The 18,190-nt window shown below is 38.5% G+C and overlaps 1 protein-coding gene across 1 annotated transcript in view; it reads right to left on the bottom strand.

The window, feature by feature from the left end:
- LOC118161521 (pinopsin-like) overlaps window positions 1–18,190 on the bottom strand; it is an 82,712-nt gene that overhangs the window by 6,806 nt on the left and 57,716 nt on the right. The gene's annotated exons all lie outside the window — the stretch shown is intronic.

The raw sequence follows: 18,190 nt of genomic DNA, 5'->3' as shown, positions 1-18,190 counted from the left end.
TTTTTTTTTTTTTTTTTTTTTTTTTTTTTTTTTTTTAATAGATATAGGCACGGCTTCATAGTTCTTCTGTGTGGCTACTGCACACTAACAGAGAGGAATAGTACCATAGGCAAGGGAGGTCTGCACAAGCCTGGCTCTTGACAGGCAAAGCAAATCAAATGCTAGGTGATTCCTGAGCTCACTTCACACATGGTACAATGATGCAGGTTTTAAATGTATGGAGGTTTCCTGACAAGTAGGAATAAATTGCATTCAAAAGCTTTAGAGACTCTTTTCTGCACCCTGGTGCTGTGTACAAAAGTTGCACTTAGTTGAAAAAAAAAAAAACAGAAACACAGCAGCATCCTAAGTAAATATTCTGAGTTTATGTTGAATTGTATTATGCTCTTTTTCCCACTGTGAATTCTTTTTTGACTTGTGGTGCTCTATCCTTTTACACCTTCAGCCTTTGGATGGTTAAGTCAAGGTATTCTTCTGTTCATTAAAAAATATATATATAAAAGACAGATTTTGCCTCATTTTGAGCCAAAATCTTTCTATCAATAAATTATTAATTGTTCCATTCCTTTATAGTTCTAAAACTTACCTGGTCATAAACTCACAGTTCAGTTTAGTGTAATTCCTTAAACTACTAAATCTTCCGAAGAAATATGTTCGTTAAGAGAGAGATTGTTTACACACTCTAATCTGCAATCTCTCTGTACAAATTTAACTAAATAATTGCTTGTCTTTGATCAGGACACTTTCTTTGATGAAAACATCCAAATTCTGAACTTCTTCCTGCAGATCTCTTGGCAAACTCAACAAAACCAAGAGAGTTTTTACTTAAATTAAGACAAGTATCTACACTACATGGTTGCACAGATGGAACTCAATCATTTTCGAGGTGGATTTATCTAAACAGGGGTTCAAAATAGATGTAGACCAGCTCAATGCATAATGATTTTATTATTACTATTTTTTTTTTTTTCCCATTTCCTTCCCCCTCAGCAGTTCTTAAGGATGGAAAATACCACTTGGACAGTGACATATATGTACTGTGAAAGGAATATTGAATGTATTGACTGCAAAAATAAATGGCTACTCCTTTTCACTTCATGCTGTCTAGAATTGATGAATACTAAATAAATTAAATTGCTATGTGAAATAAGTAATTCAGAAGACTGTAATTAGAAAGCATCTAGATATTTCCTGGAATCTATCCTCTCACATGTAAGGAGGATACCTGATTTAACTGTTTGAAAATTAAAGTAGCCCATGTCTGGGCATACCTGCATCATTACACGAATTTTAACACTATAAATTTCTTCTCTCTGCCTTAGTGATCAGATTCAGAGTTTTGTTCTTGAAGTTAGCATTGTGTGTAAAAGCCTTACATCTATCCATATCATCTCATCACTCATAATATGTAGTCATCAAACTATTCAAATATAGACTGTGTACTTTTTTAATAGCTTTGAGAATTATTTTGTATGATGATTTTTTTAAATGAATGTGTACTCTAATAGCAAAGCTTAAGATTTTACAGGAGTCACATTTTTAAGCAGTGTTTGTATACATTTTAACACTTTTTATATTTTCTATTATGATTTTGTATATTTTTATGTATGCACAGTGTACAGATTTTTTCCTGTAAATAAAACATTGTTTTTCATTTGTTTAAGAGTGCTGGTCTTTTCATACTGGCTTGAGTGAATGACACTGAACCGTAGATGGCATGAAACAGGGAAGGTGAATGACATTGATCTCAGATTGAAATGGACAGATAGGCTGGGTAGCTTTCAATAAACTACAGAAAATGGGAAAAGTTGTGAAGACAGTTTTATTCTAAAATGAATGTGTCTACCTGAGAAGGTGCTCTAGGATTCCCCCAGGAGGACATAATATGCTGCTATAGCTTTGACAGTTAATTTTTTAGGATAGTCAAGCCCTCTAAGGAGGTCGTGCTCTGGTTACTTGATGCTGCACTCAGAATGCAAACAAACGTAAGTGGCTGTGCCATCCTTGCAAAGAATCCAGCATCATGTCTTAGCATGAATATAATTTTTAATTAATTATGAAATAAATGAAAAACAACTTACCAAAGGGAAAGCATAAGTTGCTATTCAGTCTGTGATGAATTACCATACAATGTAACGAATATAAGTCTGCCTAAATCCATGAATGTGAGGCATCCACTGCTTTTGGTAGCCTTTGACATATGCAGTGGCTGAAGTTGGGCTAACAGAGGTGGTATAAACTCTTTTCATCCCAGACAGTCACAGTGAGTCCATGCCTACAACTAAGCTAGTTGAACATCAGTAGAGCGTTAAGCGTTTGATTGCCATCATGTAAACTCCTGGCAGCCAGTAATCATGCAGCTCATCCTTTGTATTACACCACCTCCTGGCAGGCAACATTGAGGGGATAATTACTATATGTCATGATTTGCAAGTAACACTTCTCAGAAAACTCAGAACAATGAGCTACACTAGGGGAAACTGAATGCTGGGATGCATGGAAGAAGCTACTAATTAATGCTTTTCAAATCCTTCAACTTTGCTTTTACTCTGTGCTTTTTTTTTTTTCTTTCATTAAAACAGAAAAAAAAAAGATCACTGTCTTGCATATGATAAAACGGTCATTAAACTTAATTGTTTATGACATGGAAGAAGGCATTCTTGTCTCACAGCATGTCCCACATGCATACAGACTAGTACATCAGTAGCAGGTGGAAACCTATGAACTATATTTTGTTGGGTACAGAGAATATCTTGCTCTTCTCCCTATTCTTTAGCAGTGATAGCTATAGAGGAGGTGTGACACTATTTTTCTGATAGTATCTCAAGGAACCTCAGAGGCAACAGATTTTCAGGTTTCATTCCCAAAATCAGACTGCTCCTTTCTGAACAATAAAGGAGTCATCCTTTATCTTTTTATTCTTAGAAATCAGCTGTGTTTCACTTGAGCAGCTCAGAAAGGCATGGTTCTCTGACAGGTAGAGCTTCATACAGTCATTTTGTTCTGTTTATTGTCAGCTTGCCTGTTTTCATCTGGCTGAAAGACACATCTCAGATGATGATTGCTCCAGCTTGCTGTCTTGACTGCAGCATGAACCTGTTGAGCAGCTAGACAAGCTGTGGAGGAGCCAGTCTTTCCCTGTAATCACACCCTCCACTTTCTGCAGGAAACTGCACCTGCAGCAATGATTAAGCAGCGACTCACTGTGGGACTACTTCCTCGATCAATATGAATAGCCATATGAACAGTCCACTAACACTAGTGGCTTGGCTGACCTTGCTCTTCTAGCATCTTGATTTTTTCAGGGTAACTGGTAGATAATTTGATTTTTTTTCATTAGAATAACATGAATTTATCTGCTGCACATTAAAACCTAATGATGTCTACTCAATTCATGTACTCTTCTTTATTTTTAGTATTTAGATTCCACTTTCTTACAGTGGTAAGTTGCTCCAGATAGTGTGCTTGAAAGCAATTACTGCACATTTGTGGAAGTACATCCTGAGCCCAAGCTTCATGCCTTGCTACCCAAGGCAAGTAGAAGTACATGTCCTCTTTCTTTTTGCTAAAAATATGCTGATGTTCAAGTAAATACCTATTAAGTTTGATGGACACACTAACTGGATGCATTAAAATATCATGGAATTAATTGTCATGCAGTATTTTTTTTATTATTATTATTTTTTTCCCAGAACCAGAATAGTCACCAGAACTAAAAAGTAAATTGTGATAAATTTTGTGGGGGGAACTATAGCTGATTCAACTACTGGATTCTTAAAAATTATACAAGTGAGGAAAGGCATCCGAGGGAAGGAAGTGGGAGAAACAAGTAATGAAGAAGTAGAGCAAGGAAGGAAAGAAAAACATTTTTTTTTAAAAAAAAAAAGTACTACGCACTATGCCAGTTGGAAATGCATGTAGAACTGCTGTTTTTTTTTTTTTTGTTTGTTTGTTTTTGTTTGTTTTTCCTAATGTTCAGTTTGTTTTGGCTGCTTGCTTTCTTATTTTTTACTGCACATTTAAGGAAGAACGCAACTCACCTGTTGCTCTTGCTGCAGCCATGCTTAGTGTGGTGGGATGTGATTTCAAAATGAACAACTAAGGTAGAGTTATGAACAGTAATTGACTTCTGCTGTGGCTTAGCCTCTTTGTAAACTCAAGTCCCATGAATTAACCCCAGAAAAGACTAATGTCAGCAGAGTTATGGGATCACATTGCTGCACACTGAACAACCTCCTCCATGTGCTTATGCTTGTCTCTATGATAAGTGAAATAAAATCCATTTCCTCTGGTAACCTGTTTCTGTACACAGACAAATACGAATTAAATAGCCTCTTGCTTACAGGGTGCTGACAGATAAGAGATAATTGCTGTAGCCACAGCTCCTTATATACTTGTGAGAAGAGTCCAGAAACCCTGAAGGGTTCATCAGGACAGGGAATAGACATCTCATCTGCCTTGATTTTATGAGAGCAGCCACAGGGAAAAATTGCTACCAGTGCTGACTCCAGGCTGTGTCAGCTGCTGTTAATTACCTTTCTCCCAGACAGTTTTCTGGCTGTGACTGCACTTTGTGATTAAAATACCTTGCTGGCCCACCTTCCAAACAGTGTCCTTTTTCCACAATCAGTCCTGGAGTGCTGATGCATGTGATGGCCTGCCTACATCCTGCATCATAGCTGCCATGTGCAGCAGCTTTGTCTCCTGTGCAGGTGAGGTGCTAGGGGAAATGGAAGAGGTCTGTCTGGGGTGTTCTGGACTGGGTTCTATAAGGATAGTTTATTTTATTTTATTTTATTTTGTCTTGGAAGCATATTTCAGTCATTCTTGTAGCATTTCAAAAAAACATGACATGAACATGTTTCAAGAGTTCCTGACTTGTGGATTTTCTGATGTTTTGTAGACTTGATGGATTTCCTGATCCAAAGTATCTACAACCTAGATTAAGACAGAGAGAGTAGGAAGGATTTTTGGCATAGTATGGTGAGAAATTTAGAAAAGGATGGATATTTAATGCATTTTTCACCTCTGTTTTCCACACTAGTGATGGGCTCTGGGACCCCAGTTGTCCTGAGTTGGAGGGTTGTGACTACAGAAATGATAAACTCTCAGTCAACCCTGAACTTGTGCTGGATTTACTGCTCCACCTGGGTGCATATAAGTGTATAAGGTCTGATGGGAATCATCCCAGGATATTCAGAATGCTGGCTGATGTCATTGTGGGATCTCCCTCAATTATTTTTAACAGTCTTGGGAATACAGACAAGTCCCAATTGACCTAAAGCTGGCAAATGTGGTGGCAAAAGAAGGGTGAGAAAGAAGATCCTAGCAATTACAGGCCTGTCAGTCTCACTTCAGTGCCAGGTAAAATTATGGAGAAGATTATTCTGGGAGTTATTGAAAAACATCTGAAGGACAACACAGCCAGAGTCAACATGGTTCACTAGGGGAAGGTCATGTCCAACAAACTTAATTTCCTTCTATGACAAGATCACCCAGCTAGTTGACCAAAGGAAGACAGTTGATGTAATCTTTCTGGATTTCAGTAAAGTTTTGGATACTGTCTCTCACAGTATACTTCTGGACAAAATGACCTAAATACAGTTAGATAAAAGCATAATAAGATGGGTGAACAATTCACTGATGGATTGGGCCCAGAGGATTCTTATAAATGGAGTTGCATCAGGCTGTTGAATACCAGGGTTCCCCAGGGCTCCATTTTAGGACCAGTTTTCTTCAGTGTTTTCATAAGCAATTTAGATATAAGACTTGAAGGATTTTTGAGCAAGTTCACAGATGATACAAGATGGAGTGGAGTTGTTGACTCCATCGAGGGTGATGAGGTCTTGCACAGAGATCTAGACAAATCAGAGAGCTGGCAATCACCAGCTATATGAATTTTAACAAGAGCAAGTGCCAGATTCTGCACCTGAGAAGGGACACCCCTGGCTGTACGCATAGACTAGGGGATGAGATGTTGGAGAGCAGCACTGCAGAAAGGAATCTGGGGGGTTTGGTAAAAGCAAGTTGAACATGAGCCAGCAGCGTGCCTTGTCAGCCAGGAGGACCAGCCCTACCCTGGGATGCATCAAGCACAGCATTACTAGCCAGCTGAGGGAAGTGATTGTCCCGTTCTGCTCTGTGCTGGTGTGGCCTCACCTTGAGTATAGTGTGCAGTTTTGGGCGCCATAGTATAAGAAAGATACAAAGCTACAGAGAGCATCCAAAGGAGGGCAATAAAGATGCTAAAGGTTCTAGAAGAGAAGACATAAGAGGAGTGGCTGAAGTCACTTGGATTGTTCAGCCTGGAGGAGACTGAGAGGAAGCCTCATCACAGTCTACAACTTCTTCACGAGGGGGAGCAGAGAAGCAGGCACTGCCTCTTGAAGCTGCAACAGGGAAGGGTCAGAATGGATATCAAGAAAAGGTATTTGACTGAGATAGTGATCAGACACTGGAACAGGCTCCCCAGACAAGTGGTCATGATAACAAGCCTGCCAGAGGAGATAAGAAGCAAGAAGCATTTGGACAATGCTCTCAGACAGATGGTCTGATTTATTTATTTATTTTATTATTATTATTATTATTACTATTATTATTATTATTATTAGTGGTGGTGGTCATTTGGCGACTCAGGAGTTGGACTCAATGATCCTTGTGAGTCCCTTCCAACTTGGATAGTCTATGATTCTCTACCGTTTCTGCAAACTAAATACACCTGAGTTTTACCCCTTAGGAGCAGTGTTGCTGCCTATGAGGAGTGTGAGCCAGAAGGATCATATGAAATATATCCTGAGCACAGGGAGAGCAGATGTATGGACTACCAGGAGGAAAAGGTGGGGAAAGTTCTATTTAGGGCCTGTTTCTGAGCCTGGTTTTTCAAACAAGTGGACAGGAGTATTTGCTGAAGCTTCCATCTGAATCAAGCAACACTATTTTCCTTCCATAGCAATATCCCTCTCTGGAGGTTTGGGGTCATTTTCCTGTAACTTTCAGTGCTTGTTCTCTTCTATACAAATGAAATTGTAAGCTATCTGTTGCACCTAATTTAGACTTCATGAATACATGGGGCTGAACATAGGTACCAGGCCATTAGGCAGTTTAATGAGCACGTGAAGCAACCCAAGAACAGTAGATATGAGAATAAAAAAAGCAATAATCTGTTGCCTAAATAATACCAACAAAGTTATTCCATGGTAGAAGAGCAGGGAAGGCAGAAACAAGAGAGCGCATACCAATGTCTGAGAAATATTACCTTATTTTCATGAATATAGCTTACTATTGAGATAATCCCTGATCATTTAAAAGTATTCTGAAGATAAGTCCTTGTGTAACACGCACTCTTATATAGAGTAAACAAAGTCAGAGACCAAAGCTGCATAACCAAAGCTGCATGGATCATAAACTGGGGATAGTTATTTTGTTAGAGGAAACAATTTAAGAGAAGCTTTCATTTACTTAAACTTCAATGCAACCAGCATGGCTGCTGAATTTCCAGGAGGCTGTCTGAGCACATGAAAGCACAATATTAACAATGTTACTGCATCTTCATTGCACATTGCTTTAAGAAACCCCTGATGCTTTCAACAGGGTTTATTACTGCAGAAGAAAAGACCGATTGTAATATTTATCTCATGCTAGCTCTTCATTGGCCTTAAGTAGAGTTACTAAAACCCATACTATATATAAAAAGGGCAGCTTATGCTAAGTTAATTTCTCCTACCTTAAAGGAACTTAAGAAAGAAGAGTTTCCTTAAGCAGTGTGAGGAACAAGAACACGCAAAAATCTTCAGTGAACAGCAACAAAATGGACTCTGTCTCTATTTTCTATTCTCATTTCAGTAAGTCAGAATTGTTCAGGGCTTTGCAGTATGATTGATGGATCCTGACTGACAGAGGCAGCAGCAAATTTACCAGTCCCTACAGTAACATTTTATTTCATGAGAAAAAATGAAGGGTCTATTACTACTGTAATATGTGATGAGTGATTCCAGATCATTTTGAAATAACTCTCATTTTGCTGAAAGTTCAAATCATAGCAACAAAAATTATTTTGACACTTGAAAAATGTATGTGTTTATATAGTCATCGTCAATGTGTTGTTCCGCCTACCCATTTTCCTCTTGTATTTTCATTTCTTCTCCCATGGACTCTGAATCAACCCACAAGAATTAAAAGAAAGACTACAGCTAACTGTGATGGACTTAGACCAGTATGTACCTGTCCCAGTTCTGTTATTACTAAAGCATATGAACAAGTACTTGTAGAACTGTGACCTGACTGTGCTCTTGTTGCCCTGGCTTATGAGTACTCTATCCTTAGCTGTAGTCTGTGTGTAATGCATGTTTAGGGAAAATAGTTCAGGATGTTTCTTACACAGCCCCACTTAGGCTGAGACCAAGAACACCACACAAGGAAATCCAAATCCCTTATTTTCATTACATTATTTTTTGTATTACCATACCATTGGCTATCTTCCATTGTGAATTATTCAGGCTCTTTTTGTCTGAGGCTGCATCACTGTCTTACACTCCACTAATACACAAACACAGACACACACAAACCTTCAGCAGCTTGTGGGCATTTTATCTGCTGTAGAGTAAAGCAATCTACCTGCTAAATGTGGTCAGATGAGTTTACAGCAGCTTTCCTCAGCACTCCTTTTCATACTGCCTCTGGCTAAAACACAGGTTATTATGAGCTCTCCCCTTCCAGTCCCCTTCCACACCCCAAAATTCCCACATCATCTTCCCTGTTGCTACACTTCCTGTTGTCCAAAATGATCTTTCAGTTGGTTGCTACAGATGACATACTAGAGGGTAGGCCTGATACGGTAATGATGAAATAATTTTTCAATTATCAGATACAAATCCTGTTGGTCAATGAGGACTCTTGTTATGGAGCTCACACCGTTTTTCAGAAGATGAGAGCTGCAGCATGGTAACTAGTGGGTATGAGGGATGGGAGCCAAGTCATTTCTATATTTTTTCTTAACCTCTGTTTGCATTCAATTAGGAGTTGATTTAATCCAAAACAAAATTAGAAAGTATTGGGAATGGTTCAACTTGTGACCATGTTGTGATAGTAGCTGTTTGTTTTCATGTACTACTTTACTCTGCACTGGTGCAGCCTTGCCTTGAATGCTGTGAACAGTTTCGGGTGCCACAATAAAAGAAAGACATAAAATGGAGAGGGTCCAAAGGAGAGCTATGAAGATAGTGAAGAGTTGGGAGGGGAAGACATATAAGTAGTAGCTGAGGTCCCTTGGTTTGTTCAGCCCAGAGCAGAGCAGGCTGAGGGGAGGCCTCATGGTGGCCTGCAGCTCCTTCATGAGGGGAGCGGAGGGGCAGGCGCTGAGCTCTGCTCTCTGGGGACAGTGACAGGACCCGAGGGAATGGCATGGAGCTGGGACAGGGGAGGGTCAGGCTGGGGGTTAGGGAAAGGTTCTACACCCAGAGGTGGTCGGGCACTGGGACAGGCTCCCCAGGGCAGTGGTCACAGCACCGAGCCTGCTGGAGTTCAAGAAGTATTTGGACAATGATCTCAGACATATGGTCTGATTTTTGGGTGGTCCTTTGTGGAGCCAGGAGTTGGATTCGATGATCCTTGTGGGTCCCTTCCAACTCAGGATGTTCTATGTTTTTATGATAATAAATAATACAACAGAACCGACATGGTTGAGAAATCAGAATTCTTGTTGTGAGAAAAAAAATCTAATACTCCTTAAATTTCTTCCAAAGCTGGGACAAAACCAGAACAAAAAAAAAAAAAAAAAAAAAAAAAAAAAATCCAGACAAAAGCTTGGACTGGCAAAGTATACAATTATAAGCAGATACCTGTAGGGCATAGTTTAGATTCACTTTGCCTATTTTCCTATGAACTGGATTTCCATGCTGGTCTACATTTTGCTGCATTTTGTCCTCTAGCTAAGCCACAACTCTCCCACATTTGTGCATGGGACATGCAGTGTGGGAAGGGAGCTTGATCTGCCAGGATAAGGAACAGTGTTTCTCATTTAAAATAGATGTTACAGGAACCAATATGTAGAGGCTTAGGCAAGAAAATATGTCCTGAAATCGATTTTTTTTGTCCTTAAGTTTTCCCAGCTGAAAATACAGTTGGCAAAGTTAACAGCTTCAAATTTTGTAGAAACCACATTTTGCACAGAGCAGATGCTTTCATGGAAAATTTCTCAACAAGTTACAAAATTGCCTGTTTTTTGTTTTATAACTTGCATAGAAATCCCTTGAATTTGTCATTGGTCATCACTGGGAGAGAAGATGGTGAAAGTGAAAAGGGAGACGTATACATTTTTGGTTAACTTTGAATTCCTCTTTCAGTATATTCATATTGGCCTAAAACCAGTACACACAGAAGTCTTATCACTCTCTGAGTTGTAAAGTCCTGAGTAATATTTCCCCCAAAGGAATAAAATGCTACATCTGAACCACAGTCATCCGTAAAGTACTCAATTTACATGGTTGTACCCTATATAACAGACCATGACCGTACACCCATTTGACCAAATCTGGTCATAATTTAGTCACAGTAAAGGGATATAAGAAGTCACTGTAGAGCTGTAGTTCTTGTTTTTGTTTTAAATTCAGAAGATAACAATTATCAAGGGAGTTAAACACTGCAAATAAGATGACATATACAAGAAATAACTCCTAATGCATTGAAGCGTTGGTCCTTTTCTAATATTCAGTGAACTGCTAGGATGTTGTTTTCTAGATGAAGTACACAGTCCCAAGCATGATTACAAATAAGTTTATAATTTAGTTTTTGTTTTTGTTGTTATTATTATTTGAATTTTTCAAAATTTCAGAAATCTGAAAGAGACATTGTAAAAGAAAATAAAAGAGGAAGGCTGGAGCATTGCCTTTGCCACTTCAAGTCAATGCCACAAGAATGGCACATTGCCTACAGAGCAAGGGAATGCAATTAACAAAAGTCAGGACCTTTGCAGGTCTGCTTTTGTTATCTATTACTACATATTCATGATGGCAACTGGGCATATTTATGGTCATTGGCATTTGCATAGTATCAAGGGTGCATACTAGAGAAAACTAAAAGAACTAAACTGGTTTAGCCTAGCGATATGAAGAAAGTCATCTGACTGCTGCTTCTGTGTATGAACAGAAGACATCCCAAAGAATAAGGTTTCTTTGAGTAAACCAGGAATGAAGGATTATAAACGGGCTACAAACAAACTTAGTTTGGAAGTTGGCTGACTGGACACCTGAGAAACAAAGCTCTGTAATGGCTTTTAGTTCAAGAGACAAGGAATATCAATTGGTTTTCAGTCATACATGGTCAATTTTTTAATGGTATTAAAAGGTGCAGCTTATAATGAAAAGGGACCTATCTAATGAATTACAGACTTAGCAGACTTCTATATTTTATGTTACATATTCAATACTGTGGAAACCATTAATTCCTTGAGTACAGTAGCTTCTTTGTCTTGAATGGAGAAGGACATTGTGATTAAATCATAGGGTTCTACTGATCTGAATTAGATTTGTCATGCAAGTTTATGAGGTTTTAAGCAGTAATCTAACCTTTGATACTCAAATTTCTCCTTCTGAAAAACTAGGATGATGATGATGATAATCACCTGTTTTACAAGGATAAAGAGGATTAAATCAATTAATTGAATATTTATTTAGAGAAAGTTACATAAATGCTGAAAAATTCTCTGATTAGGAAATCTCATTTAATTTTTTTCTCTCCATCACCTAATCTGAAATGACCGTTGCTTGAATTGTTAGCTGGATACATGACTGCAAAGATGTACCTGGTAGACATAGTAAAACACTAAGAAGTAATGTCAACTGACAGATGAAATACACCAAAACATCCTGCTCTGGATAAAATTTTAGTATTATGCCACTGCTACATCACAGGAGATTATTCAGTGATTGAACAAGAGAGACAAATGAAAATTTCTATTACCTCCAGGCTTACACTTATCTTTTCAAATCTTTTTCATCTGTTGAACTTGATAGTCTTCATAAAGCAAATAAACTCTTTGCTTATATAGTTGGTTGCATTGTCTTACAGATTTTATGTTCTTCAGAAGACATATGCTTGCATACAGCTTTGAAAAGAAAGGCTGCAGCAAATACAAAGCTGGAGACCTACTTGTAAAATGTGGACATGTTAGGGAAAAGCAGAAACATTAGAATTAACACAGAGAAATCTGATGCTAAATTAGTGTTTGACTTTAGCCAGACGAATTTTAGTGTGGGCTAAATGTCAGTTTGATTCCTGACCTAGGGATGCAGCTGAGAACACTGCAACAGAAACTCCCATAGTATCTGTTCAGTGCCACCTGGCAACGCTATTTGAAGAACAGCAAAAGTTCAGCCTACCTACAGATCCTGTTCCCCTTTGCAGGACCTTATCTGTCCACACCAAACTTGGAAATCAGCCCAGAAAAAAAAAAAAAAAGACACCAAAATGCCAAGTGATTACACTTAACTTGTAGATCATTCTGAAGTAATGGCAAGACAGAAATGTCATGGTCATTAATACCTTATCCTTTTTTCCTGCATATCTCTTATCACTTACTGAACTGTTGACCATCTGGATGCTCCCTGAGGACAGACACATGTGAAGACATCAAAGAAATATTGATTTGAGTATCTGCTGGTGTATACTTGGAAGAGTAAACAGGATACCAAGCGGCCTTGCTTGTATGAATCCCAACACCTTTTATTTAGGTGTGAGTATGCCATATTCCTTGCTTCTGTGGTTATCTGGATACTGTGTTTAGCTTTCAATCTACCTCGCAGGTTTGATATTACAGTTGGAAGTGTGTGAATATGGCTGATTTTAAATGATGTCCTGAAAGTCCCAGCACAACCATAAGCTGATCATGGTAGGCAAGTGCAAGCAATTTGGCTGAAACAGTCTTCCCTGTACCAGAGAACAGTTGAGAGATGCAATCCTGCTTATTCTTTGAATCCTTAAAGAGTTCGTTGTTTCATTCCCTTTGTACAGTGACAGCGATTTTAGAGGTTGAATATTTTCCTATGGGTATTTCCTTGCTATCCCCCAAACAGGTACCAAAGTTAATCTCCTTTCACACAAACACTGCAGTTAACTCAATTTCCAAGACTATGACCCATTCTACTGACCAGTATCACCTGCAATGTTGTCAGGAGAAAGCTGAGGCAATTGTCCTGCCTCTCTAAGCTAATTTCAATGAAAACACGCTAGGGTGGGTGGCACAATTTAAGTTTAGATTTCAACTACATTTTTATTTTGAAATTTGACTTGTCCAAAGGGAGCACAATTTTTACCTGTTGCAGTTTACCTTCATCATGCCTAGGGGCTTATTCTAAATGACAATGATAACTTAAGCCTCTGAATAAACAGTTTAGTCATCAAGGTTTACAGAATAAATTAGATACAGGAAAAGACCTAGTAAGTGTGCTGTATGACAAGAAGACAAGATCATTTTCTATATTCCTCCTTCTGCACCAACTGTCACTACAAATTTGACCTCAGAATAAGTTTCTTTGGAGTCTCTTCTTCTTTTCTCAGAAATGTCTTTCTTTGCTTTTGTAGAGTGGATATGGACTACAAAAGGATCCCACTGCCTCTGCTACAAACCCTGCCAACTGCATTTTCCCCTAGGTGTTCTGATGGGTTTATTTTCCTTGTATAATATGAAGTTCTCTTCTTGTTCCTGTGAATCTCTATGTTCCTCCAATGCTATGAGAAGAGTGACATAAGAAGAGATATCAACATACGAGATGCTGTTTAAATTTATATATAAGGTAAAGACATATTGCTCACTGTTGTAGTTTAACCTGCTGGGCAACTAAGCACCAGATAGCCACTCACTTATGTCCCCCATATGGGATGGGGGAAAGAATCTAAAAAGGTAAAAGTGCAAAAAAGTATTAGTTGAGATTAGGACAGTTTAATAATATAGGGATGGTGTCTGTTTATGGGGGGATAAGAGGGAGATAAAAAAAGAAAAAAAAAAAAAAAAAAGTGAAGCACAATGCCAGCTGACCAATGCCTAGCCAGTCCCTGAGCAGTGTTTAACTGTTTCTTTTTTATTTATTTAGTATTTTGCTTGAGTGAGAGGTGACCTGGCTGCCTGCTTGTTACTTCTCTTGTCGGTCTAAATAAACAAGTCCTAAACTCTTCTGGGATATTGAGGCTGGTTCAGCCCTCAGAAAACATCCACAGGACAGGCAGGATAAGGCTGAATATATTCAACCAGGTTGCACCAGGAATGTAGCCTGGGACAACACAATGCTAGCTGGGGCTGCTGAATATACCTGTAACCCTAGTTAAATAGGTTATTTGACTGAACTGATCTTTTTGTCATAAGCTGACAGAGAAATACCTAAAGTAATTCTGAACTCACTGTGTGAGATGCAGTTATATTTTATGACAGCAGTGAAGGTGCCCTTGAGACATCTCTTCCTTTTGCCCCTCAACTTTAAGAAGTCATAATAATGCATGTTAGGTAATGCAGTGTCACTTCTTTATGTTACTATTATATACCCAATATCAGACCAGCTACCAGTGAAAGAAGAGATAAAAAAAAATACAGATCATATATTAACATCTTATTAACATCTACATGAATTTTAATGAAAAATATATATATATAGCAAGTTATAGCAATAAATCTTATGATAAGTCCACAAACCTCTAGAAGGTCATGAATTTTAAAAAATGGGATTTCTTTTCAGGACTTAATAGATATGTTTCAATTTGTCCATAAAATGAGGTTTAACACAATTGTCTCTTTATTGTGTACTGTCTTTCCAGATCTGTCCTACTGTGTTCTCATGCAGCTAAAGTATCTTAGTTTTCCAAGGGGAAAAATGAGCACTTAAAAAAAAAAAAAAAAAAAAAAAAAAAGACAACAAAAAACCATTAACTTACCCACATATTCCTGCAGCTTGAAGACTGAAACAGTACCTTTTGTGGGAAATGCTGAAAACTGTACAATACCACATGAAAATTGACTGTGAAAATACAGCTGTTATGTATCCAGCTGGGAAATGTTAAGGTTATTATTTTTTTTCTATTTTTCTTTATGGCTGTCATGCGTAGCTCTGTTTTCCAAAGTGCATATGCATTTCTCCCTGCTCAGTGCATAAGGCAAGATCAAGAAGGACTGAAAAGGGTTGTTAGAAAACTGTATATAAGGTGCAACATTCTTATCACTAAAGAAGGACTCATTTCAAGCTCCACAAAGGCATTTGAAGAGGGGTTGGCCAGGTAGTGATCCGCTTGGTGAGTGGTGGGGTGGTGGTACAGCTCCCCACTGCAGCCACAGCACATCTGGGAGGCATCTGACTTGTGACCTGGGTCAGTACCACCTCTCTGGATGGTGTGTTATTGCACATCCTAATGCAGCTAAACAATACGAAAATGCCTTTCCTTTTTCTCACAGTTCTAACCTACTGGGGAAACTCCATTTCCCTGCTGGGTTAACTCCTGCTTATCACACATTGCTCTCCAGTACTGTTGCCTCACCTCTTTATAGCCTCTCCGTAGAGGCTTCCAGCTTCGGCCCAGGTGGTTATCTTACATGGCGTGCATGAGCAATGAAGATAAATATGAAGAAAATGTAATGTGTGAGCAGCCCCGTTGCAGTAACATGGCTGTGTGCTCACTCATGAGAGAAGAGAGAAGCACAATTGCACATGCTGGCTCCAGGTCTTGTGGAGGAGCACTCTTAAGTACATTATTATTCACATCTCATTGTCCATCAGAAACAAGTAACAACAACAAAACAAATGCAGAATTCTTTGCAGTTGGTTTAGTATGCTCATTCTTTTAATTTATTTGCCCTCACCAAGCCCCAAAGCATGATAACTTTGGAAAGGTCACATTATTAATTATTTTCAGACAAGTGTGTATATTCTTGTCAGCATCACTTCTCCAAATCCTTGGGGAAGATGACAAAGTCTGCTTCTATTTTTATAAGTGTAGTGATTTTAATTCAAGAAGTCAGGGTAGAAATCAAACTGGTAATCAGTAACTTCTATTCACATCTAAAACATCCCTTCCCTCACACTCTCCCTCCTTACTTTTGCTCAGAGGTATTTTCTGACACCAGAAACAGGACACTGATTATCACAGTGTTTGAGTGGTTATTTTTGTGTGTGTGTGTTTGGTTTTTTGCTTTCCAAACTGTAATATGCAAAACAGTATTAGAAGTACTGGTCTGAGTTTCAGTAGTCCAGGGAGATGTAGGTGCACTGCCTGAGTGACTAAATGTCTGGAAATAACTGCTGAAATCATGTAATTAGTCTGAAGCCCATGAACCACAGCTGAGCAAGATCATTTTACATCAACAAAAGTTGTAACGTATAATCTGATCAGGGGCTTCCAAGTGATTGTTTCTAGAGATCCTTAAGTGATAAGGTTTCATTTGTCTAAAAATTGGCTGTCAGTTGCAATGAAGCAAATTCCTATTTTCTCTGAGTGCTACTTTGAAATTATGTGAAACAGCAACTGCAGACTGACTCAGTCTCAATACCCACTTCTCATCCATAACCATACCCTCTCAAGCACTCATTATTCGTATCTCGACTTCTATGTCAACCAATAAAAAATGAAGGAACTTCTCATACATAAGGCTAACCTGAAAAGCTGCTGCACTATTGTGTTATCCAGTTATTGATGCCTGGCTCTTAGTGAAGTATGTCCTGAACTACAGTTACACCCATCAGAAAGTTTTTGGGTTTTCAAGTTCCTGTTGCTCTATGGACTACAGGAAGGCAAGATGCCCCTATCTGCACAACAGCAAGCCCATGGTTATGGGGAAGCTGGTATCTCTCTGGTGAAGGCTTAACAACTGCTTGTATGTAACGTGGAAGAGGAGGTTTCTGTCAGCATCACCATGGTGGAAGGAAGGAAATTGAAGCTGTCATAAATAACTTGTTGGGGTAGCTGCATGGGTGGGAGTTTGAAGATGTTACTTCAATCTCAGGCAGTTCAAGCAATTTAGTGCTTTACAGTTTTGTCAGTGAAGCTTAATGCAAGCCTGGAATGATGTTTTTAGACCAGCAATGGTCCAGCTGAAACTATGTCTTTCTGTGCTCCTAGAGAGGAGCAGCAGAAGGACAGTAGCATAAGCCATGTGGTCCTGAATGAGAGAGTCCCTGCCACTGCAAGAAATTCACCCCAGCTGTTTTATCACCTCAGGTCAGTGCAGAAGGAACCAACAAAGATTAAAGCTTTTTTTTTTTTTTTTTTTTTTTTTTTTTTTTTTTTCTTGTTTGTTTTGTTTTTCTTTGTTTGTTTGTTTGTTGTTTTTCCCCTGGTGTTTCTGGACCATGAAATTGACTCAAAACATGTTCAAGAGTTAATTTAAAGGTGTGTTCTGAAGGATGATTTTTAAGGCAGGCTCAGAGGGTGGTAATTCCACAATACTTCAAATTGCTTTATGACAGATGGAAGCTAACACTGTGGCTGCAGTCAACCGGTGCTGTTTTGCAACCTTCAGAGCAGGTCCCAAAGCAAAAAGGTTAGTTTATGCACAGAGACCTAGAGATTAAGCCATATGTTCTCAGCGTATTTACAAAATTCATGAGTAAAGAGCCTACTGTTGGCATCTTGCATCCAAAAGACATGACCATGAAAAATACAGGCTAGATAATTTTTGTTTTGGGATGCACCAGCCTCCTATGACAATTCTCAGCAAAACATGAAGCCCAGAGAAGCTAAGTGCTAGGAAGGAGAGAACTTTTCCTGAGGTGTTAAATTTACAGAAAGGAATGAGGAAAGCTACTAAGTAGCTGAGGTGCTGTGAATGCACTTCATACATCTTCATACATAGGACAAAGGTCTTTAACTATTTTTCCTGGTCTGAAAGGAAGGTGAACAGATGAATGGATGTGTTTCACTTTTTGTGAGTGAAGACTATTCCTCAGTTTCAGATAAAAATAGTTATTTTACTGCTAAAGATAATGGCAAAACAATCGAGAACTGAGAATTATTATTTTGTTTTTTATTACAATGAGAGTATTTACCCCTAATCTGACAAAGCTCCTTTTCAGGAATGATCTTGTCTTGATTTCTGCAACAAAAAGGAAGCTAACTATATTAAAAATAAATAATAATAATAATAATAATAATAAATCATACAGTGACTACCAGCTGGCAACTAATGATCTATCCTTCAAGACTTAATCAACTACTCTGT

This window comes from Oxyura jamaicensis, chromosome 1, assembly GCF_011077185.1.
Source record: "Oxyura jamaicensis isolate SHBP4307 breed ruddy duck chromosome 1, BPBGC_Ojam_1.0, whole genome shotgun sequence".
NCBI lineage: Eukaryota > Metazoa > Chordata > Aves > Anseriformes > Anatidae > Oxyura > Oxyura jamaicensis.
This window is presented reverse-complemented; position numbering and strand designations above follow the sequence as displayed.